We start from the raw sequence: 25,089 nt of genomic DNA, 5'->3' as shown, positions 1-25,089 counted from the left end.
GATGAGATCAGACTCCTTTCAGTGGTGTGTAGTGATAGGACATGGAGGAATGGCCAAAATCTATACACAAACACATGAATATACATGAATACACGAAGTTCCATACAAATATATGGAAGAAATTCTTTACATTGAAGGTGACAGAATGCTGGAACAGGATGTCCAGTGTAGTTGTGGAATCTCCTTCTTTGGATATATTCAAGACCTGATCTCCTACCTGTGTGACCTACTGTAGGGAACCTGCTTTAGCAGGTGGGTTGGACTCAGTGATCTCTAAGAGTTCCCTTCCAACCCCTGCAATTCTGTGATCTGTTGTAATTTCCATGAGATCTGTTGTGATTTCCATGAGAATAAATAGGAGGCATTATTTTAAAAGTGACCTACTTAGATACTAAACCAAAATGAGCAGCTTATTGCAAAAGCATAACAGGAAAATGTAACAAGGAGAGAAAGACCAACATGAGCAGTTAGACTTTAAAATAACAATTATATCAAATAAGGTGACAAGTCATCTATCTCCAGTACATAATATTGTTTCACAGCATATCCACCACTAAGACCAATGACTCAAGCTTGACAGAAATTTCCGGACTACTTCATACAGATGGATCAAGCATATGTACAATACAATAAAAAGAAATGGAAATAAATTGAACAGCATTTATTTCACCTATTCCCTTCAGAGTCACTATGTATCAACATATTTCATCAGCATCCTCATATTCTTATATTGATAATGTCTTGATGAAACTTGTTCAAACTACAGCAGTGTTGGAAGGAGTCTAAAATATGTTGCTAGTTTACCATTCCTTGTATAATTTCTACAGTACAGAAGTTTAAGAAACTCTTCTGACTTATAGCTCAAGTTGTAGGTAAATGAATACTGCATTCTCACACCAGCAGACTTTTAACCAACGTTTCTAAACTATTTAAAGCTGCTAACTACAGCTTCCCATTGAAAGACTACAGAAAATTATTTTGTAGTTTCAGTGAGACTCATTCTTTCAAATTATTTTCAAGAACGTACAACGAGACAGGTTGCTAGCTATCCAGCAATCATCAAAACCACTATAACTGATCTCTTGCACACTATTGCAACATTTATGTCACTAAGACCTGGGAAAAAGCTGCATGGAAATACAGACTCTCCAGTGAGTTATGGAACAGAACAAAAAGTGCTACAAGCTCAAAAGAACTTGTATGCAAGAAGAAACAAATGTTTAGCATTTCTGAGAGAACTAGTAACTAGATCATATATGTAACAAAGAAAATGTAAGTATATAGATCCTTTTTCAACATTAATAACTTTACATAAAATAGCAAATGGTCTGCAAGAGATAAAGAGGTTTGGCTTCAGTATCTTATCTTGCATTCTACTCAGCAATGTAGCTTAGATTGTAATGATGCTATTAAGACTCATTAAAAGCATTCATTTATTTCAGAATCAGACCTCAAATGCAACAGTGGTGGGATAAAATTCTGATGCTAGCTAATCAAATCAAATAACATGTTTTCTCTTTTTCCCCATAACACACCAGCTAAGTTTCCATTCCTGTCTCTTGGCCCTCCTAGGTCTGGGTCTATATTTCAGATAGCATTGCTAAGAGATGTCTGGCCAGTTCTAGTTAATGAGAGGACCTGGCTGAAAAGCAGGAACAAGCAAGAAGACTCACTGCAGCCGTGGGAACTACAAAAGCAGTTCAGCTGAAGCACTAGCTACAGCAGTGTACAAATTGGGCTGAGGCTGTACCTTTTCCATGGCCTACAGCTAAGTCACTCAACAGGGAATTTTTCCACACTTTCTGGAAAGCAAGGAGTTAATTCTTCATGATCTTGACACACCTTAGCTCTGAGCTACAGAGCTTAAAAGCTTGCCAAGTGACCACTTCCATAAGACTCAGAGCTCTAGGCAGAATGTTTCACCTCTACTCCAGCCATTTATGATGTTGTATCTAGGGCATCCTAAGGGGCAGAATTCAGACTGAATGCTGGGTTAAACAACATTCACCAAGCTCACACTGGGATGAGCATTGTGATAAAGACAGGTAGATTTCATAGCCTAACTGTTCAAAAAGCATAAAATTAGTCGTCGTTCTTAGCATACGTTCTAGGGATGTTTCAAAGATTGATAGGCGTCCCAGGTCTGAAACTTTCTGCAGTAAAACTCCTCTGAAACCTTCTTTAGACAAACATCCATGGATGGATGGATAGGCTGCAGTAGATCATTGCAAATACATTAAGAGTTGCTAAGATACAGAAGCATGGCTGTTAATAAAATACAAATCCGTTCTCCCCTCTCAATTTCTCCAGAATCCTGCACTTAACACCCTCTTAATCCCAACCAACTTGAGTCTAATTGATTAATGTGCTTCCTGGTGTGATGGATGAAAATCACAGGTCTTATGTTACAAACAATTAAGAACTATTAAGAACTATACTGAACTGTACACACATGAGGGTAAAACCAAAAAGATTGACGAAGAAGCCATTTTTTCCCAAGATTTTTTGAAGTCTCTGCTTGAATGATAAGGTTAATTCTAAGAGAACATGTCGTGTCAGGTCTTTTAAAATCAGATTTATGTGACTGTAGACAACAAATGACTTTTGAAAATCTGCCATTTATTTGTTATTGTTGTTTATTGTTACTTATTTATTGCTGTTGTTACTGCTAGAAGTCTAGATGTAAGGATGGTTAACAAAACATGAGCCACTTCCACTGGGATGTATTTCAACATGTATGATAGACAAAGATACATGGAAAAACTACATAAAAGACAGAGATTTGACCAAAGCCTTAAAATCTGTACGTACCACTAGAGGGTGTACAAGTCTACTGTACCTGCTCTATCTTCATATTCTCTCAAGGCTCTGAGTTCATCTGTAACACTGTTAATGAAATTTTAAAGCTTGCACTCCAAAAGAATTAGATTGCTCATATTCATATGGACAGAGCTAGTTCAAAATCAGGCACAAAGTTGAATTCCTCTGCTCAGAATTTCCTGCTTTCTTTGGTGAGGACCTGTACCAAGCACCCATAAGGTATCTGAGAGGAGTGTTAACTATTTATTCACATTCACATGCACACTAATTTCTTCAAAAATTTCTAATAAATTTTAAAGGTAAGATTTCCTTCTACAGAAATCGTGTTTTTCCCTACTGACTCACTGTTATTTAAGTATCTACTAATAAATTCCATTTATTTTACAGCTTCATATCTTTTCACACTGTGTAGATCTGTAGCTTTTCAAACCCCTTCTGATCCTCAAATCCTTGTTAGAAGTCAGCACAATCACTTCACTATTATGCAAATACCTGCTCCTCTAAGCAGCCTCAAAGAAAAATGAGCACACAAACGGAAGAAGCAATTTCATATTTGGATGTGTCCTAAGACATCTCAGCTGATCCTTTAAATGATAACTGTTCCCATGACTGTAAATGATAATTCTAATGAAACCACTTAAAATATTTTAAAGTACAAAAACAAAAGTACAACCTTTTTTCTTTTTTTATGTCTGGCTTGACGCAGAGCCCTACTATTACCATGTTTGTTATTCCTGCGAGTAAAAACAGCTTATCATAAGAGCAGATGTTATAACCAGTTATTTTGCAGCCTGTTACAGATGCTTTTAAGTCAACTGACAAATATTTTAGATTTCTTCCCTTCCCTTCCCTTCCCTTCCCTTCCCTTCCTTTTCCTTTCTTCTTTTTTTAATAGTTGCACAGCCTGGACAATTAATTTCTCTAATCACATTCACCCTTTGATCTACCTGTAACACTCTGCTTAGTTAAAACACTTACTTTGTGTTTGAATAGCAGAACGTCACTCTCACTCCCTTGTTTTGCCAGGCATAAAAAGCATATAAAAAGCATAAACCATAAAAAGGAGTGGAGAGGTCTTTTTAGGTACTTAAAATCACAGTACTACCTTAAGCCTCCAACCACTGTGAGTCACTGTTTAACACTCTTATAGATTGGCACCACAGGCATCCCTCTCTAACCCATCGGTCAAGTACAACTCCTAGCTGCTCTCCAGCCTGTCTACATCATCGTCTTCTCAAATCTTTCATGTTTGAATGAGCAACAAGGCTCTCTTCATGCGCACAGTATTTGTTGTATTAATTATGATCACATAACGTAAAATATTTACTGATGGCAGCCTAGACCCTTGGGGCAGTTTCACTTGGGTAGTTCTGTCTCAAGTGATCTCTTTCTTCCATCTTCCTGGCAAATTCATTTATCTCAGATGAGTTTGGAAACAGCATCTACACATATTGACAGTAATTCTTTATTTGTCTACATTTTGGGCAATCATTGAATGAGATAGCATATCTGAAATAAAGGAAGTGTATTCATCATCTGGCTTTTAACTAAGTATCTTGCAGTGAATATCAGCAGAAGTGCACCCAATCTTTTCACTGATTTTATGTGATTTGTGTTATTATTTTCAATTAGCAGACGGAGAGAAAGACAGAAGTTCTTAACGTGTCAGAATGGCACAACGGGCTCCAGAAAGAAATTCCCAGAGAAATATGAATACAACTTTTACTTGTGTTATTATCTAATTTGTTACAAATAGAAAGAAAGAAACTGGTTGTACTTCAATATACCTTCATCTTATTAGGATTATTTAATCTTAAGGAAAATATTTTCTTGAAAATCTATGTCCAGAGTAGCTTTTCTGAAGGCTGTAAGCCCATGGCAAAGTGAAGTCCTTACAAAGTATGAACTAATTGTGCCCACTTGGAGCAGAAGTCTGTACTTAAGGAAAAAATAAATTAAAAAAAAAAAAAAAAAAAAGAGGAATATAGAATCTGAGCATTCAAAAATGCCCAAATTAAAGATTAATGTGAAACTAATTGAAACATTTCAAATACTGCAATAAATAGACATCTCAAAAAATCATCAGGTAAATAGACACAATTATTTCAATTTGGTTGGGAATGCAGATTAGATAGTCAACACAAAAATAATAAGATAAAAGAGCTTGTGAGAAATCCTCAGGGAAAATGAAGCAGTACATCAAGATGGTGGAGAAAACAATTAGTTATATGCCAGTAATTGCGATCAAATAGAACAACATGTCCTTGCTTGAGTCACAGTTTTGCTTGTAGTCTCTCAGAACAATTACTGTTTTATCACCACAGGAATTAACATAGGAGCTTCAGGGTTGTATGTGCTTAATTGAGCTGATATATAGCTTGTACTGTATTCTTCATGGTAAAGATAAAACAAAAATTTCTGATGCATCCCTTTAATTGGCCATATAATAAAATACTTTTTAAAAACTATCTACTAAAGTCATAAAATAACAGCGGGCAGGCTAAAGTTTAGATAAGGATGGAGATACTTCCAAATTCGGTTTTACATCATGATGCCTTTCTCTCACACAACCCTTTGAATGTGGAGTAAATATTTATGTGTGAATGATGATTCCCCAGAAAACAGGTTTATCATGGAAAGTACTGTGGTTAATTGCAGTGCTGTTCAGAGAAGTGAAATAAATTACGCAAATATAAATTACTGCTTTCAAAATGAAAATACAGACATTTTTGACGAGTTTTTTTCAGATTAATTTACTACTAATGTCAAAGTTTTTTGACAGTTAAGTTGCATGGAAAAATAAATGTGATGGTTATGATCAATTATGAAGGTTCTACTAGACAGCAGCTTACAGAAAATAAAAAACTTTCCTTGCTGATGAAATCAACTGTTGGCATTTATAAATAAACTTTGTTCTTTACATGTAAAATGGAGCAGAGTTGGATAAGAATGATCTCAGCTTGAGCAGTCTATTAACTTTTCATACTATTACTTACTCTTTTTTCCCCCCATCCATGTAGTAGGGCTTAAACCTTACTTCCTATAAACTTTATTCACTGAACTTATTTATTTTCACTCCTGCACTAACTACAAATAGTCAGTGTACGCCTATGAAATGCAATGAGGTTAATGCTTGCACCCAGCACCTTAACGAGGTCAGACATACATTAATTATCCATTCTGAAGAGCATGGTCTTGGGATGACTTTACTGATATTTGAAGGATGCCACAACAGAGATACTGAAAAATTAAGAAAAAGCAGCCCATCGCTTTCCTTTGTCCCAGAATTGCAAGTGACTGTGATTACTAACAGAACTTTTATCATTTCTAAAACTCTAATGTGCTTTAAATACAACATAACACATAAAAAGTTATTGAAATTTTGAAAATTGAGACCCAGAGACTAGCAAATATTTTGTCTTAAAACTACTTGATACCCTAGAGCATTTCTGCATTAATCTCTAGACATTTTAACTTCCTTACAGTAAACAACATAGAACAATAACTTCTATTACCACGCTTAATGAACTATGGAATCTTTTTCTTCTACCAAAAAAAAAAAAAAAAAGTCTTTGAACTTTTAATTTTGTGGTCATCTAAATTATGACAGTGACTGTCATGAAGGAATCCTGCACCGTATGATTTCAGAGCTTTGTAATTCAAGCAAAAATTTGAAAGTAAAACAGTAAGGTTTTCAGAGAACTATGTTTGCATGTTCCTATTTTTAATTCTTATTTGAAAAGATCAGTCGGATCTAACAGTACAGCTTGAGAGCAAGATGTGCCTCTAAAACATTTTTGTAAATATAATATGATTTTTATATTCTTATATACAGCAATCTCATTAGCATCAAAATCTAGGATATAAGATGAGAAACATTTATATATAAGTGGTGGGTTGACCCCAGCCAAACACCCACACAAGTTGCTTACTCACTCCTCTCTCCTACAGGATGTGGAGAAAATAGAAGGAAGGCAAGAAAACTCATGGATAGAGATAATGACAGTTTAATAGGTGAAATACAAGCTGTGCACGCAAGCAAAGCATAGAAAGGAATTTATGCACTGCCTCTTATTGGCAGGCAGATGTTTAACCACTTCCTGGAAAGCAGAGTTTCAGCAGACACGGCTCTTACTTGAAAAGGCAAGCACTTCTGTTCCCTAAATTTTCATTTGCTGAGCACAAAGCCATATGGCATTGGAATATCCCTTCAACTGGTTTGGGTCAGGTGTCCTGGCTGTGTCTCCTCCCAGTTTTTTGCCCGTTCCCAGGCTACTCACCAATAGAGGAGTAGGGAAAAGTCTTGATGCTGTGGAAGCACTGTTCAGCAACAGCTGAAATGCCAAATACCAAAACTATTTTAGCCAGAAATTCAAAGCACAGCACTGTACAAACTGCTATGGAGAAAACTGACTCCATTAAAGGCGGACCTGGTGCAACATATTCATAATCATGTCTGTACCTGTTGATGTTCATTGTTGCTAATTTCTACTAAGCTTTCTCGTTTTCCTTGAAGAATTCCTTAAAGGCTTTGCAGAAAGCTTTTTCCTTTTGTGTTTCTTCTTTTTATTAGAGCCCTTGCCTCCATCCAGCTCTCTACCCCTACCCTTACCCCATGCTAAGTGACAAGTCCTTCCCTTCATATAGTGGGTGAGGACATTTGTATAACAATGCTTTATAACCTCAGTTCTCCCCACTGAAAAAGGAGAAATGGAAAATCAATGGTTGTGAAGAGAAATCTCGAGCAAACAAGGGATGGCACTAATCAGTCACAAGGACACAGAACACCAGGAGTTTGTAAGGTGGTTGCTTCCACATGCAGGTGTTCAGACGGAAGTAGGAAACAAATGGCTGCACAGAAATCGACTGTACAAAATCTAATTCCTGAAGGCTTGAAGAGAAATAAGCTTTTTTGTTATGAAGCAGACGTGTGAGTTTTCTTATTTAATTATTAAACTTGGACTTGTGTTCTTTTGTTAAATAATTTCATAAATTAACACCTTCACTAAGGAAGAAATTTCCACAGTACTTATGTGGTGCTGACAGATTTTGCACTTTTCAATGTCTCAAAAGGCTCCTAACAAGTATAAAATAATTTGTGATGTTTCCAATTAGTTTTGAGATAACTCACAGATCTAGCTCTTTTGTTGGATTTCACCACTCATTTAAAATGAGATAAACATGCATCTTCAAGGGGAAAACTAACTAATCTGTGCTACGTCAAACCATATCAGAGTTCAAAATGAAATTCAAATTATGGCAAGCTCAAGTTGGCAAATAAATTTATGTATTTTTATACATTGGCTAAGCACAGCCCTGTGAACAGTGAAAAATATGCAGACTTGCTTTCTCTTTCAATTCTGAGAATGGGTGACAAGGTTTCAAAAAAAAAAGTCATCAATTTTTTGGTACTCCACTTTCAGTTAGCATAAATTTTCAGATGTGATGTATAGTTGCAATCTGGCATACAACCCAAAGAAAAATTTGATCATGTCTGTTTACTAGACTTCTATAAGACCTATCTTACTAGAGAAAGACATCCCTTGCTTCACAATTGTATCTTATTGGTGTCATTGTTTTTTGGCAGTACATACATTTGTGAACAACTATTTTCAAGGAAAAAGCACAGGAAGCGTAAAATTAAATAAAAACTCTCTGATGAACACCTGGAGAGCTCACTAAGAATTGCAACCACTTCCGTCATGCATTAGATTCACAAAACAAGGTTAAATATTTCACTATTTTCTTTTTCATTTTTGTTGCCAACAAAACAAAAATGCACAAACTGAAAATGTTCAATTTCCTTCCTTGATGGAAAAAAGGAATTATACTGCATATAATATTTAATGCAGTCACTAATTGCTACCATTAAAAATGCTGGGGAAAGAAAAAAAAAAAAAAAAGAAAGTATGAACCTGAAAGAAAAACAAAAACAAAACAGAACAACACAGTACAGAAGTTCAGTGAAAAACAAAACAAAACAAAACAACAGTAAAGAAGAATGAGAAAAGTACACTGAATGAATTCTGTTCCACAGGATAAGCTGACAGACTGACTAACTGGGATAACAGCAATTATGTTTATACTCCCACGTGAGTCTCAAAAGCATAACGTTCCCATACACATTTTGGCATATCTTATAATTCCCATATAGAGGATCAGTAAAATTTTAATGGTATCACCAAGAATATTGATATTTTGTTTCAAGAAATTTCCAGCTGGGAGTTTAAAATATGAATGAATAATAAGCAATGAGCAATAGCATTTCAATCGTTGCTAAATTTCATTGATAGATTGTAGAATTCATGTCTTAGCTCTCAGTTATGCCTTTGGGCTCAAAAATTAATCTGTAAAGTTGGATGAATTCAGAGGTAGATCCACGTACGTTCTGTATAGATGGGGAAAAGCAGAGAAAAGGAAAGGGGTTCTGTTTTGTTTAGTGAATTCCATGGTAACACCAAAAGCAGATCTAAGCAAATGATAAATGTTTTTGGCCAGATTTCATTTATAGATGGCCATGTGTTGATTAATTCTTCAGTTCAGCATTAGATAAACTATTTTGAAGAAAAGATTTTAGGTGTTACTCTAGTGAGTTCAGATCCAAGCTCAGCCCTGTGGATTCTGGCTATCACATTTTCACCTGGTTTAAGAATGCAAAGCTTCGACTCATTCATGCCAATGCTAATTTTGAAGTTAAAAAGTTCTTGTAAATTCTGGGAGAAAAAAAAAAAATAATAGTGCCACGTTCCATTCTTTTTGACTTTGTTTTCAAACAGATTGTAAAAATATAGTAAATACCTTGAATACATTACAAATCAATCCACTTCCTACTTGACTATTTGTGTTTTGCTTATGAGTTGAAATCAGTGGATTTCAACTGTCTGAGGAAGAACAGAATTTCAGTCTCTAAAAACTTTTACAGAGCGGAACACAGCAGCTCTGGAAAAATAACTATAATCTATGGAAATAAATATTCTGACCATAAAGGAACTGCTGGAGCATTACTGTTCCTAATAAAAAGGTTAAGTTTAATGTGAGGTCACTCACTGCATCATGGAAAGAGAACATGAAATGCATGAGAACCCTTAAAACGATGAATTTGGTTCTGTTTGTCTGGATATACTGAGCCAGGTTAGCTTTTCCTGATCTTTCCAATTATTGCAGTAGGTAGAGCAACAGTTATGTCCCAGTGCTGATTGCTCTTTATTGAATGACCAAATTAAAACGTTTCATTTTGCTCTTTGCTCACCATTTCTTATTGACATTCAGTGAATTCATACACTTTTACCAGCTATTGTGAAAGACAGGCGGTGAAGAATGTATTTAAATTTTCTCCTGTCTAGGCTACTGGTTTATCCTGGGTAGTTGGGACCACAGGCTACTGCTGATTTCATTTTTCTTGCATTTTCACAGACATGAAATCATTTAATAGGTAAATATGAGAGAAAAGGAGGAAAATCCTTTTCACTATTATGTCACGCAAAGCACTTCAGCACTGCCACAACAGGAACCACTGATTTCCTCATGTTTGTGACTGTATATAGAAAGGGTGGTAAAAGAACAACACTGCTCATATTCTGTCAAAGCCGGAATTATTAGGACACTAGCATTTGTTTAGAAGCTGCATTGCAATGATGCATATGTACATCACACTAAATGTCCATGATTTAAAAGAAGCAAAACAAAAAATGGTAGGTATACAGCAATTAAGAATTCCATCTAAAAACCGAATGAGGACATTATTTTTATTAAACCATAGAAACAGTATAATTTGGGATACTTGGAGCCTTCTGCAGAACCCTGTGGGAATTGTAGATGAGGGGCTCATGGTGCTCAAAAATAAATCGTCAAAAACGATGTAAATGATAATTTGCTTCCTTTCTGTTCAAAAGTATGGGTAGAAAGTCAGTGCTGCATTATCTCAAAAAGTAGTTGCTAACTTACAGAAATTAAGAGGATTATATAGTATCATTATATTATAACACAGTTTGAGTTCAAGCACTTTTCTCACTGCTATGCCTAATAGAGCCAGAAGAAGGCAGAAGTTGAACACAATTTCTCTACCAAATTCAAGTAGAAACATTTATAGCTACTTCACAAACAGCCTGTGAATAACAAATAAATTGTATGGAGCTTTCTTAATACATAGAATTATTTGAATTCTAGATGTCAGCCTTGAAAGAAAGCAAATGCTGCAACATGGCCAAGACAGGCAGAAGAAGGAAAAATCGTAATGAGAGCATAAAGACACTTTGTCAAAGGAATGCCTATCATACTTCAGGACATGCATCTGCACAGATAAGCCATCTCTCTGGCCTTTGTACAGTGATATATCAGCTCACAAATGACATGATATTGCAGGTACAGAGGCCTTACCATGAGGAAAACCTGGTGGGACCAATAGCCTGATTTCTACGTTAACTCCTAATTTTATGTAAGGAGCTCTGAAAGTTATACCTCCTAGGTTATGATGTTGGCCTACAGCATCAGAGGTGGATGTTGCTGGTACAGCAGTAGAGGTTGAACCTTCCATCAGCACCCCATGATGTTTTGCTGCCATGTGAAAGAGGGCAGAAGAGAGGCAGTCTGACAGAATGGTGTCTGACACGGAAATGTGAATGAAGCAAAGGTGTGTCACTGAATCCCTTTCTGTGGAAAAAAAAAAATGGCAACACTTGCGGTGTTTTTATGGAGACCAAGCTATGGATGTGAGCACAGTGAGCAGTGGGTGGTGTGTTTCAGCAGTGGGGACAGCGATGGGAAATACAAGCCATGTTGCAGTTGGCCATGCAGATTTTTATGAGCAAGGCATGCAGGCTCTTGTCCATTGCTGTTGAATACATAAAGCTAACGGTAGGAACCATGTTGAAAAACAGTGGCCTGTAGCTGAGAATTTGCTCTATCAAATAGTGTTATTGTGCCTCTGGTATCTGTTGTAGTTTCCACAGAAATTAACACAAGGCACTACTTTCAGAGTGGCCTACATATTACTCACTTAACATGAGGTGGAAAAATCCAATAATGGAATTGGATATACAGATACAGACTTCAGTTCCTACATTTGGTACAGAACTACTATATCAAGTCACACAAGTCACATAATCTCTATAAACTCACTTTATAAACTCTTTGTAGATTGTTCATCATTTTACAAATATGCTTAGGATCCTGATGCTGCGATAGTACAAGAGAAAAACACAACTGAGTCTTTAATTGCAAAGAAAAGATAGAGGGAGGGGAAACAAAAATCTTCTAAACTAATTTTAAACTAGTTTCTAAAAGGACTTGCAGTGCTAATTCCCACACTTGATTTCCAAGTGCAGTTATTAGAAGATGGCTAAATGGGGTTGCACTGAGTCACTTTAACATGGATGATCTCAAAGGAATCACCTCTTTCAGGCAATTCTTGGCATTCAATAGAGAGCACTCTTGGTGTTAGTCTGAAGTCAATGTGATTGCTTGCAGAAGGGTAAGGGAAGCTGTGAGAGAATGCAAACTGCTAGCTGCTATTCCTGATCTGAAATTTGAAGGAGGTAAGAGAAAGGGAAGTATTAATTGTGTTGCTTTTAATCTGTATTTCACCAGTGCCTTTGGGTGACAGCTTTCAAATCTGACTTTGTCCCAGCTACCTGTGGCTGCTAAAGAAAAAGAATCTTCTCCCTCACTCCCTGGTGTCCTGAATGACAACCTTTAAATAACATTCTTCACTCTTGATGACACATCTCCACTTTTCACAGGTGAGCTGATATCACTAAAATATTAGCAGTCTAAAGATGGAGTGAATGTGGAGTACAGATTGTCAAACTGAAGAGGCTGTGGTATGATAAACAAAACACAAATGAGCTAGCGTGAATTCTATATATCTGTAAATCAAGTATGCAGATCTCAAGGTAAGGGTCTACAAATATCCTAGCATAAAACAAAATAACCTTCTTCCCTCTAGCTCTCCCTCTCTCCACATAAAACATGCACACGCACACATAAAAAAAAACCAACAAACTGCAACCTTGAGCTGTAAATAGCTACAATATTCAACAAAGGTCTGTGGTTTGTCACATGCCTAGCTAGTTCAGTTTTCCTGGGAAGCTGTAAGCTGCCCTCAGGATTCATTATATTATTTTAAAGTTATAGCTCATTCGTCTTATTCCCCAACAGCCCTTTCTCATTTGCACGATAAGTACATTTCTCTTCTCTTGGATAATGGTTCATTATTTTCAACTCACATTAGTCATTCTTCTTGGGGTTACTAAATCTCATGACTAAGAGAACTCAGATTAGGCTAAAAATAACAAAATACAACAGTAATTACTAAGAAAATAATTAACATCTATAGTTTTTTCACTCACTGTTTTCATGTGCACTGTAGTTTGCTTTGCTTCAGCAAATCCAAATGTGACCACTCACATTTGGATTTGAAATCAAATGGGCCCACTCTAGAATACTTACTTCCAATAAAAATATTGGATTCCTGTAGTACACAGTAGTACCCAGGACAGTGAGCATGAATTGTACATATCATCAGTTTTATTTTAAAGAAAAATAAATAAATATAAAAGCTGAATAGAAATATGATTCTGAATTGAAATATGACTTTCTAGTAGAGACATTTGTGAACTTTTTTTTCTTTTTTGATGAAAAGTACAATAGTAATCAACAAAAGGTATTACACTTTCCATGAAATAAATGGGTGTATGTATTTATATTGAAAAGGTTCAAGTGGATTTAATATCCACTATTAGAAATCTATCCTTGAGACCTTTCCAAGCCTAATCATGTTTTAGACAGATTTGTTTCCTCGCCTATGCAAGAAGGGTTACAATGCTAGAGTTACAAAGGGTGCAGTATTGTCGAACTAAAGCTACTAGATTAGCTTTCTGCTCAACATGAAGTCAATCAGGATTCAAGTTAAGTGTCAAGATTACCCAGAGACTTTGTGTTATCACAATTCAGTCCTGAACCAGTTGTATTCACTAATGCATCCTGACTAAAGACAAAAATTGAGAGCAGTGCAGGTATTGTTGCTATCCCTGCTGTTCCATTACCATTTTCCATTACCTCGTCTTTAGAAATACATAGCAATTTCTTGCTGAAACGCTTATTATAATGATCAACGTATGAATATAATTAATCACATACATTCTATAATAACATAATTAATTATGCTCTTACTGATCCTTATTCTAACCAAAGGTAGCTGAAATTAATATCTTAATAGAGATTCCGGCCTCATTCACAAAGTAGAAACACACAGACCCACACATTCTTTAAAAGCAAAGATGGAGCCGATTCTAGAGAAACAAAGAACTATTAATTTTCTCAGCAAAACTAAACAGTGAGAAAAATGAGGCTGATCTAAGAGGCAGTACTCAAAGAAACTCACATACCAGCCACTTGCAATTTCATGTGTCACTCACAATAAAAGAAAAAAGGGGAGGAGAAAAATGAACCAGCTTGCTGCATAGTACCCAGTAGCTGCTCCCAGGTCAGGGAGCTGAGGTCAAGAGAGCTGATGAAAGGCAAAGATGAAGATCCCAATGGATACAGTAAATGTAGGAGATTAATTATTGTCCTCATATTCCTTTTGCAGTAATTCAACCCCACCAAAGCAAACGTCAAGACAGTTGATGACAGGAAACAAGAATTGCTGAGGGAGCATCTAGAATGCCTAGAACATAATCTTGCCACATTCTACTATTTTCCTTCCAAGTAAAGCAATGATTCAAAGAGAAAATGTGCAAAACTTAACTCATAACATCTACACCTATAACATAACAAAGGATTTTCAAGTCCAGCATCTGAAAGCAGGGACAAAAAAATCTCATAGTAGTAAATATAGTAGCCATTGTCAAATATTTTTTTTTACATAATAAGGCTTTTTATCCTTTTTTTTTTTTTTTTTTTTTTTTAACCTCCCATGATGTAATTTCCTGTCGAAGGTTTCTGTTATTAACTGCATTCAAGTTGGTGAAAGGGGACTCTGTTCTTTTTCTTTTTTATCTTTTCTGAATTTCCTTTTTTTCTTTTTACTGACAGCTAATATTTCCTATTTCTCCTGATTTTAGTCCTTCCTATGAGGGCAGTCACAGCCTTTCATAAAAATCATGAATTATGTTTAATTAATAAAGACACTAAATAGAATAGCAACTGATAAATGAAATTATCACTGTTATTTACTTTAATAAGCCCAAAATAAACCATCTTTGAGGAGATAAAAAAAAATAGCAATAAACCTAACTGAATAATAAGCCTATTTCTATTCCTATTTTTCCCTATTTTGAATATGCATGGTATTTAATCACCAGAGTGTCCTTTCAAGGCTGGACTCTCAATGGCTTGTGTGCTGTAATTTTTTTTACTAAACTCCAAATACAATTTTAAGTGTTATTTCCAAGAAAGTTACCAAAATTATTATTTGAGCATCTACCAAATCTGACTGATCTGATTTTACAGTGGCATATCCTAATGCTGAAGATGTACTGGTGACAATTACTATCTTTCCAGCCATCACGAGATCACACAATCATTGCACATCATTCAGCCCAGGCTTTTGGAAAATGTATCATACTCAAGAAACAGTAGTAGCTGGACTTGAGGGAAGCCTATCCTACAATAATCTTTTATAACTAGCAAAAACTGTGGCTGAGATTCAATTGCAGAAATGCCTTAACGAGCGTTTTCACAATGACAACACAAATCTTCTCTCTCCCTTTTTCTTTCAGGTTAAATTACACCTTGAGCAAAAAGTTGCCAAATGCTTTAAAAAACTGCATAATATAAGAGTATGAATAGCATCACAAATTGGTATTATGTTCTGTAACACCTCTCAGCCTCAGGTTTAAATTAGAAGATGGGGGCAAACACATTAGTTTCACCACCTTGTTATTATGTCTTTTTCCACAATGATTATTTCAGTTAGACAAAATCACTTTCTCATCCCTACAAAAAGATATTTATTCCCAGTGCCATGCTTTTCACAGACTTTCTGCACCAATTATAATGAAATTATTTGACGATACAGACAACAAATGCAACAACTTAGAAGCTGAAGAGATACTATTTAAGCAGCATGAGGGACTTGTAAGTAGTGTTAGATTTTTCTTTCTAAAATAACAGAAACCCAGCAAAGCAGTAGAGTGCATGTGTAATTTGAGGTAGCTCTTCGAAGACCCATGGAACTTAGTGACCTTTTTTATCTTCTTAACATCAATTTGAGAGCACTGAGGTCCTCCAGTGTGGAAGAAAACACTCTGAAACGGTCAACAACAATGTATAGGAAAAGTGAAATCAAATTTAATTTTATTCAGGTCATATGTTGGAGTAGTAAAGTGCAGCATATGATCATGTGAAATACTGATGCAAGAAAATTTAATTCAATGCTAACATGAAAGCTGAAGACTGCTGTTTTCATGAAGACTAAAATGACTGTAAGTGACAACAAAACTCAGTTCTCATCCAGAAAGTTCCAGTACTTTGTCAGAAAAAAAAAAACAGTATCAAACAAGTCAAATCAGATCCTAATTTTTTGGCAGTAAACAAATCCAAGGCAAGTCATTCACTCAGGTGATATGTGTTGCTACCTCAGATACAGATATCAAATAAATACAATACTACAAATGGCCTACCATTCCATAAAAATGAAATACTTGTTACTATGTCTATGTTACTACACCCTTGACAGTAGGGACACTCTCTATTACACACAGTGTAATACATTCAGCTGGTCTTTTACAACCTATGGTGCAAAGATTCCTTCAAACCAATGATTGTGTGTGACATGCTGATCTATTCAGTTTTCACCACGAAGAAGGATCATAATAAAAGACGAGCAAAGCTAGCTTATAGTAAGCTGTAACACTAATACCTCTCCATATTGTTGATGGCCCTGCTTGTGGCCTGTGAGGCATTGGAACTTGATGATCCTTGAGGTCTCTCAAAGAAACACAGAGGAGATAAAGAAGCAAGTGGAAGTTACATCTTGAATAGTATTTTTCCTGAATGAAATAGTGTTGAAAATCTACCTGAATTTTGTCTTGAAAAAAAGGAGAGTACATACTGACTCCATTATCTAATCAATGTCTTTTCAGTAAGGTGAATGTATGCACATGCGTGCATGCAGACCACACATATTATTTAAACAAAAAAGGATGTTCAGATTTAAGACCAACATAAACCTCACTAATTTCTCCCACCTCCAATCCTTTATGTTGCACCTGGCATTTTGGATGCATTAAGTTCATCTGAAATTGCCTGCTCCGCTGTTTGAAAGTCCTAATATTTGAATTTTTCCATCTAGATATCCTGAGCTTTGATAGAAATTTAAAAGTGGCATATGATCATAAGGAAAAAAAAGTTTAATACTCAGTTTCACAGCACAGTTTTTCCAACTGTTATCAAAATAATATATTGAATAGCATAGCCAAAAGGGAGTTATGTATCTAGAAACAAAGATAGTAACATTGATTAAACCATATGCTATCAAATTAATTTTCAACTGCTTCATGCTGAATCCATTCAGTAGGTAAAGTTATTTAGTAATATTAATATTGGCATTTTACAATCACCTGTACAGCAAGACTAAAATTTTCTTAGTTCTATAGTTGACAATCACTTAAATAGGATGGGTAAATTAAATGCAAAATACTACTAAATGCTTTCAGGCTCTAAAGAGCCAAATTCTGACATGCTTACACTTTTCAAGTAATATTTTATACATACTTTCATTGATTCCTATAAATGCCTTTGTAGATGAAAGCAACAAAGAAAGCAGAAATGGGCCATAGCCTCTTGTCACATTGTACACTACTTTCCATAATATACAGTAACACAACAGATTTACAACAGCATTACTGAGAACAGAATTATCTGGGCTATTTGCCATCTGCATTTCAAGCTTAAATATGAAAGGTCAGTCATTAGGTGCCTGAAATAAACATGCTTTACTACTGAGGTAAACATTTTCAATGAAGAACATCTGGCTGACTTTCATTCAGCACAGTGACATTGTTTTTCTTTATTTATGGGTTGCATGCGCAACTGGTATACAAGCAATAGTGTCAAGCTTGCTTTTTAACTGAATCATACAACTTGCATCCATTTTATAGTATTTCTACTGCATTGCTGTATATTTGTATACACTAAATCTAATTATAATGCTTTTATCTAAGAAATTACACTTCTGCCATCAGCTTTATAACCACTAGGATTCACACTGTAATCTCATCGAGGGATTGTAATTCCTAAAGGATAATTCACAGACACGTACATGCACTGGCAATAAAAACATTCCATTGATCCTGCACAATTGTGGAAGGAGCTATATATAGCTAACATTATTGTGAGCATATGTTGTGCCTGCAGGAGGATCTGATTAGATGAGATGCTTGGAACAATTCCACGAAACAACAAATTGAGATAATGAGTGCACTGAATAACTAAAGCCTTGCAGACATTTATGGACATGCTTAAATTCATGCACACTGCTAATCCCATTTGAATCAGACTTTGCCTTTGCATAGACAACGCAGATCCAGAGTTAGATGCTAGATATTTATATTTCATATCAGTAGAGTATCAGTGCACCCTACAGTCGTGAAAAGTTTTATCTACTTACCAGCTCCTCAAGATGGAAAGCAATGATTTGTTCTGAAGTCATAAACACAAAAGGAGAACAGCTTTTCTTTTCCTAAATCATTGCTAACAATTCGATTGTTTTTGCTACCTTGAAATAATCCCAGTAAGTATGCAATATAAATTCATACCTTGAATCCTTCATTAAGTATTCTGCAATCTGCTTATGGAGTAAGTACTCTGCAATCTGCAATCCACAAGGAGATATTTCTTATCTCCTTTCTCAAATAAGGACTATCTAAAATGGAACAAATAAACAGTGGGATGTTCCAAGCTACCATAAGCACGCTGAAGTGAAAGTATGCTCTTTTTTTTCAGTAAATGATCAAGTATAGTTACAGATTATCATTCAGTTGCCACTAAGGTTGTATCTATGCTGACACTGAAGATAATGCAATTTTTGGAAACAAATTACAATAAAACCTCTTGTTAATACAAAACATTATCTTTCCAAAACACAAGTTTCAGAGAATCATAGAATCATTAAGTTTGGAAAGACCACTAATATCATCTAGTCCAAACACTAACCCATGCTTTTGACTGCTCTAGACTACAACCCTCAGTATGACATCTACCCTTTTCTTGAGAACTATCCTTCTTGAAAACTTCTGGTTACTCTACACCCTCTCCTCCCCCCCACCTTCCCCCACCCCCATGGGCATCCTGTTGCAATCACCATTCTTTCAGAGAAGAAATTTTTCCTAACATCCGACCTGAACCTCCTTTGGCACAACTTGAGGCCATTCCCTTTAGTCCAACTGCTAGCTATGTGAGAGAAGACGCTGACCCCCACCTCACCACAACCTACATTGCATCTACAGGGTTGTAGAGCACACTAAAGCCTCCCCTGAGCCTCCTCTTCTCCAAACTGCACCATCCCATTTCCCTCAGCCACTCCTCATAAGACTTGTGCTTCAAGACCTTTCACAGCTTCACTGCTGTTCTCTGGACATGCTCCAGCACCTTGATGTCCTTCTTCTAGTGAAGAGCCCAAAACTGAACACACCAGTCAAGGTGCATCCTCACCAGTTCTGAGTACAGGAACGATCATCTCCCTGCTCCTGCTGGCTGCTCTATTTCTGCTGCAAGCCAGGATGTCACTGGCCTCTTGGCTAGCTGAGCACACTGCAGGCTTGTGTTCAGCTGACTGTCAACTAGCACCCCCATACCCTTTTCTTTCATGCACCTTTCCAGCCACCTTGCCCCAAGCCTGTATTAATGAATAGGATTTCTGCAACCAAAATGTTGCATCACATACTTGGCCTTGTTAAAACTCGTACAATTGGCTTCAGTCCATTGATCTAGCCTATCCAGATCCATCTGAGCCTTCCTACCTGACAATTTGGTGCCTGCAAGCATACTGAGGGTACTCAACTCCTTCATCCAGTCTGTCATTTTTGCAGGCTCAATAAGAATCATCATTATAACCTGGCAGTCGGGGCAAACCACATTAGGTACAGCCAGTCAAAAGAGCTGATTCTCCCATTATATTCAGCATGCATCTGGCCTCACCTTGTATTTTGTGTACAGTTCTGGGCTCCAAAATACAAAAAAGGGATGAAGGACCTCTGAAGTGCTCAGAGGAGTCACCAGTGCTGGTGACAGGGCTGGAAGCACAAGCTGAGGGCTCGTAGAACAGGCTTCCTAGTGAGATGGTTGGTGCCCTGTGCCTGTTGGTGTTAATGAGGCATTTGAATAATGCCCAGAGAACATGCTTTAGCTTTTGGTTAGCCCTGAAGTAGACAGGCAGCTAGACCACAGTGGAACCACAGCTCTCCCAAAAAAACACTCTGACACAGAATTTAAGTACATCAATACGCATTTCAAGAGTAGAACTTCTAAATCGTATGCAATGTTGATCTTATCACATGTTTGCAAACTGTAAAAAAGAAAAACATACCTAACAGGCGATTCTGGGAGATGCATTCAGCCATAGATTTCAACTTCTTGACTTTCAGATGAAACGTGATCAAAAATTAAGTTGGGGAATGATTGTAGAAAATCTTTCCAAAATAGCTGCAATAGAAAAGAAAAAAAAATATATTAAAAAGTGAAATGATGCTATGATGACAATATAATAGGTTCTACCATTATCCATCATCCTGTTCCATTGTAAGGGCCTATATGGATTGGTCTGCACAGTTCCAGTCACCATCTCTTTAAAAGAAATACATTCAATAAGAGATAATATCAGAGAACACTGATCAAAATGAGCAAAGGAGACATAATAGAACAGCATAGGATAAGCAGTGCAGAGAAAGTAAAATTAGGGCCCCTTTCTTTATATTTTATGACACAATGCAAAGGGAGCATCCAGTAAAAAGGAAAAGCAGAAAACTGAAATACCTGTAGAACTCCAAAATTAAAAAAATAAAAGATATGAAAATATACAGTTATGTAAACATCCACAAATGCAATAATAAAATTGCAGGAAGTCATTAAGCTTCACATTTTAAGGTTTATATTCTAAATCATTTTAATCTACTGGAGATTCAATGTGACTTAATGTGGGTTACATTATTCCCCATCTGTTTTCAGAAGCAATATTGTAACTTCTTTTGAAGCATGTAGACCATTTATATCAAGAAGAAGGAAACTGTTGGGATATATTTTATAGATATGACTATAATATAAGGTCTAGAATGTTTTCAGCTTGTTAATAACTCTGCAGAACAGATAAAAATAGTTTAATTGGATGCATCCATGTTTTTCCACGGTTACTAAAAAAGGTATTAAAATATTCCATTATCCTAATTGAATTGTGCAAGTTGAAGTTGAAAAAAATTACTGGAGCATATAAGAAATGCATTTGAACATAAAAATATAGTTGCTGTAGAAAAACAGTTTCTGTATAAGAAAAAGAAAATAGCATTATCATCCAAAGTGACACAGGAGCTAGAAGTGGCTTCCTAGTTTTAAAAAAGTGTTGCAATTTCTTCACCAAGATGCAAAAGACCACATGCAAATAAAACTTATTAGATTTTAGAATAGAAAAATATTTTAGACATAATACTATATTTCAAAATGTATTTCTCTCTTGTGATTCAGTATTCTGAAAGCCTTTTTCAAAGCTCTGAACTCCTTTTAAAGATGGGTGAAAATGAGTCACCTCAACTGATCTGGAAGAAAAACAAGTGACAGTTGCCTTGGGTTAACCAGCAGAACTGGTGCACATTCAATGATAGAAAAAGAGAGTCATCTGAAATGTTTACCTCAAAAGCTGTCTAAACCAGTCTAGCATTCCTGGAAATAGTCATGGGGATCACAGCAAGAAACCAAGAGATCTTTCAATACATGAACTTGCTAATGACTGATTTTTAAAGTAATAGCGTTAAATGCATTTTATGACTTTCATTACCTACATTATCACAGAAATCTTAATTTCATAGCTTCTTAAGCACGATGACAAAACGACCAATAAACTAGCAACAGGAGAGAATCCCCTAGCATGAGAAATTGTGCAGGCTCTGGCTAAGAGGGTGCATTTATTTCATTCAATATCTGCCAGACATATGGCTTTATCAAAGTATTACAATTTCTTCAGGCTTTGTGTGCAACAGAAAATCCAGTGCAGTGCAGAAAGACAAATCAAGGACATTCAATAACTGAATCAGAGCTCAGTTTCAATGTCACTACAAGAAACTATCAAATCATTTTTGCAGATGTCACCTTTACCACACTAAATATTGAACTCAGTGCTAGACAGCAAATTGCTGTTCACCTTACAGAAAAACATGTTGTATCAAAGCTGCATAGTTCAGAGAGGCACTCTGAACCTCCAGGTCTTTCTCAAAAGATATTAATCCAAACAAGGCACATCATTAAGTACCATAGGCACGCAATTATCCCCACTTTCAGTACATTGATTCAGGCACCACAACTGTTTTACTTAAAATAGCCACTATAGAACGGTGAGGTATCTACACCCAGAGACAAATTCACTATAAACCATAAACCCAAATTTTGAAGGTGACATAAGGAATCTATCCAATCAAATTTATTAATCACAAAGCAATGCCTTCATTCAACAGGTTCAGTGTGTCTCTTTTCTTGAAGAGATTTACACCATGAGCGAGGGTGTCAACATTGTACCAATAGAGAAAATTTTATTTATGTTTGTTTTACTATTTTAAACATGAAAAAATATGGCAGAGCTAAGGACAGAAATGCCTGCTGAATAAACAGAATAAATGCAGTACGGGAAACATTTCAGTTTCAGTTTCAGAATTTCAACCTAATGTTTGTCATTTTGGTCATACAAAGGCCATTGACTATTCAGCTAGGCTAGATGATCCCTAGAGGACAACTTGTCCACACATTCTACAAGAATATGTCCTGTGACTTATTGAAATTTTCTTTTATGAATCATCTGGATATTTTTATTAAATGATTCTAAGTTTAATTTTTTTTTTTTTTTTTAATACTGATTGATTTTTTTTTGTTGTTGTTGTTACAAACTAATATAAGAGAAAGTCTGAATTTCTTCTAATGCTATAACCAAGCCTGGAAGTTACCACACTTTAAATTTTGCTTCTTAGGTGCCTTTTGCAGCATTGTAGCTTTTTTTCAACAAGGAAAAAATTGCCAGCACCATAGTTACCAAAGTAATCATTGTTATAAGTAGCATCATTGCTTCTCTGCTGATATATTTTCAGTTCCTATTTTCTACCTCTTTTTCTCAGATTGTTTATATATATATGTCAAGAGGAAAAAGCAGTCTGAAGTACAGCTGGGTTGTCTAAGAATAATCAAAAAACTTGAGAGATGTCAAAAATGATTGAAAGGAAATATACATTTTTCATTTATATCAAACATTTGCTAAGAAGTCTGCTTTAAACTTAAAAAAAGACTTAAATATATAGGAAAAATACTGAACTAAATTTGTAAAAATGTCTTCTTCGTTTTGTTTTGTTTTTATTTTTATTTTTTTTATTTTTTTTATTTTTCTGACCAGTATTGATAAGCAGCTCTGTTCAAGCAGGCCTTCTCTCTGACAGAAGATGAGATGGAGATCCAAATTTTGAAATATCACCACCTCAAACTGATCTTTCAAACTGAAGGAGTGCCCAGCGCTGTACACAGCAAACAAACTATCACTGCTGGAGGCAGCAGGAAATTTGCCAGAAACCTAATAAATAAGCATGTCTGTACAAGGGAAAAGGAGACAGAGTTGTGGCTGTGGGACATACTCTGTGGTCTTTCAAAAAACGAAGGGGAAGGGCAAGGAGAAGGGGAAGAGGAAGTTATTTTCTGAAGAAATAGTATTTGCCGTGTACTTGGGTGGTTGTTTTTATTCCACAATGTATTCCACAGTTAGAGATTCAGTTTTCCAGCCCTGTGGAATATAGCATAGAGATTTAAGTCTCTTCAGAGCTGACAGTAACTGTCAGGAGCAGCGATGCCTAGTTGACAGTGACAGCTGACAAAGGTCATTCCTGAGTGCAAGATGAATAAAATGTTCTAAAATATTAATGCAGAAACAGCTTTAAGGAGAAAAGCATGTATGAAGAACTGACGTCCCACTTAGCAAAAGTTATCCCTAAAATTTCTATGTATTGGCTAACAACCAAAGCAATTTCTTAAAAGAAAAATGATTACAGCAAATATAATGTGTGAATAGAAGTAATCCAGTATCTAAAGCTAAGGAAAAAGCAGTTTTAATGCACGCCAAGATCTGAAATTAGTAAATCTTGGCAAACTGTGACCAGAACAAACTAAAAATAAACATCCAAAACATTACCACATCAAAATCAGTTATTTCTTTTAGTTTTATCAGCATTTCTGCATATTCATCAAAATGACTGGTCAAGCATGACTTCCCTGAGGGATTAAATTATGCTTGATGATTCAGAAAATACATGAATTTGTGTATACAATGAAGCACCAACTCAATCTTGTACTTAGATTTACATTCTTGATTGCTGGATTACAAGTTTTTAGCAGTTCTTTAAATGAGGGATAATAGTAATCCTCAGAGAACTTGAAAAACAAACAAACCAAAACTTATAATAAACATTTTCCTTGTCCCCACTTAAATCAAGAATCAGAGTATTCTTAAACAGCCAACACTCTCCTGATTCTACTGAAATATCACCCCAAATATAAGAAAATACTTCTTTCAGCGATAGAAATAACACAATCTTGTTGCACAGTGTAATTACATTAAAAATGCCCTTTATAGTCTGTTCTCACAAATTGCTTAAAGCTCTCCTAAAAATGAATTTATAAGGCAAAATTACAGTTGAATTGTAGTTGACTGCATGACAGAAAGGTCGATTCAGGAGACATTACTTTCTAGTGCATACTGATATATAGTGTGCTGTTACAGCTCAAAAGTAAAAACACAATAAAATATATGAACATGGTCAGATTTCAGCCCGTCTCAGAAGAGACTGACACATTTTGATTGTCATCAATCTATCTCCTATTTTTTCCTGAATAAAAAGACTGAACAAAGTTTAATCTACTACTACAAGTCCAATTTTCTGGAAGTTTAGCTTTTTAATAACTATTTCCAAAATCCCTTTGGATATTTTGCCCTCATTTTTGATGTCTGGAACTGGCAGCAGAATTCTGATAACATTCTTGTCACTGCAGGCATCATACAAGTGAAGCCTTGCCCCCCTATTTCTAAAAGATTTT

General features: G+C 35.8%; 1 long non-coding RNA gene across 1 annotated transcript in view; it reads right to left on the bottom strand.

Annotated features, from left to right (window-relative positions):
* The window catches only part of LOC122170427, a 284,255-nt gene that overhangs the window by 57,887 nt on the left and 201,279 nt on the right, over positions 1-25,089 (bottom strand). Inside the window, exon 4 of the long non-coding RNA XR_006171756.1 lies at positions 20,348-20,463. This is a non-coding gene — a long non-coding RNA (uncharacterized LOC122170427). The remainder of the gene's footprint in view (positions 1-20,347; positions 20,464-25,089) is intronic.

This window comes from Centrocercus urophasianus, unplaced genomic scaffold (genome assembly GCF_019232065.1).
Source record: "Centrocercus urophasianus isolate 14NV4802_14NV808 unplaced genomic scaffold, USGS_Curo_1.0 seq_7, whole genome shotgun sequence".
Taxonomy (NCBI): Eukaryota; Metazoa; Chordata; class Aves; order Galliformes; family Phasianidae; genus Centrocercus; species Centrocercus urophasianus.
This window is presented reverse-complemented; position numbering and strand designations above follow the sequence as displayed.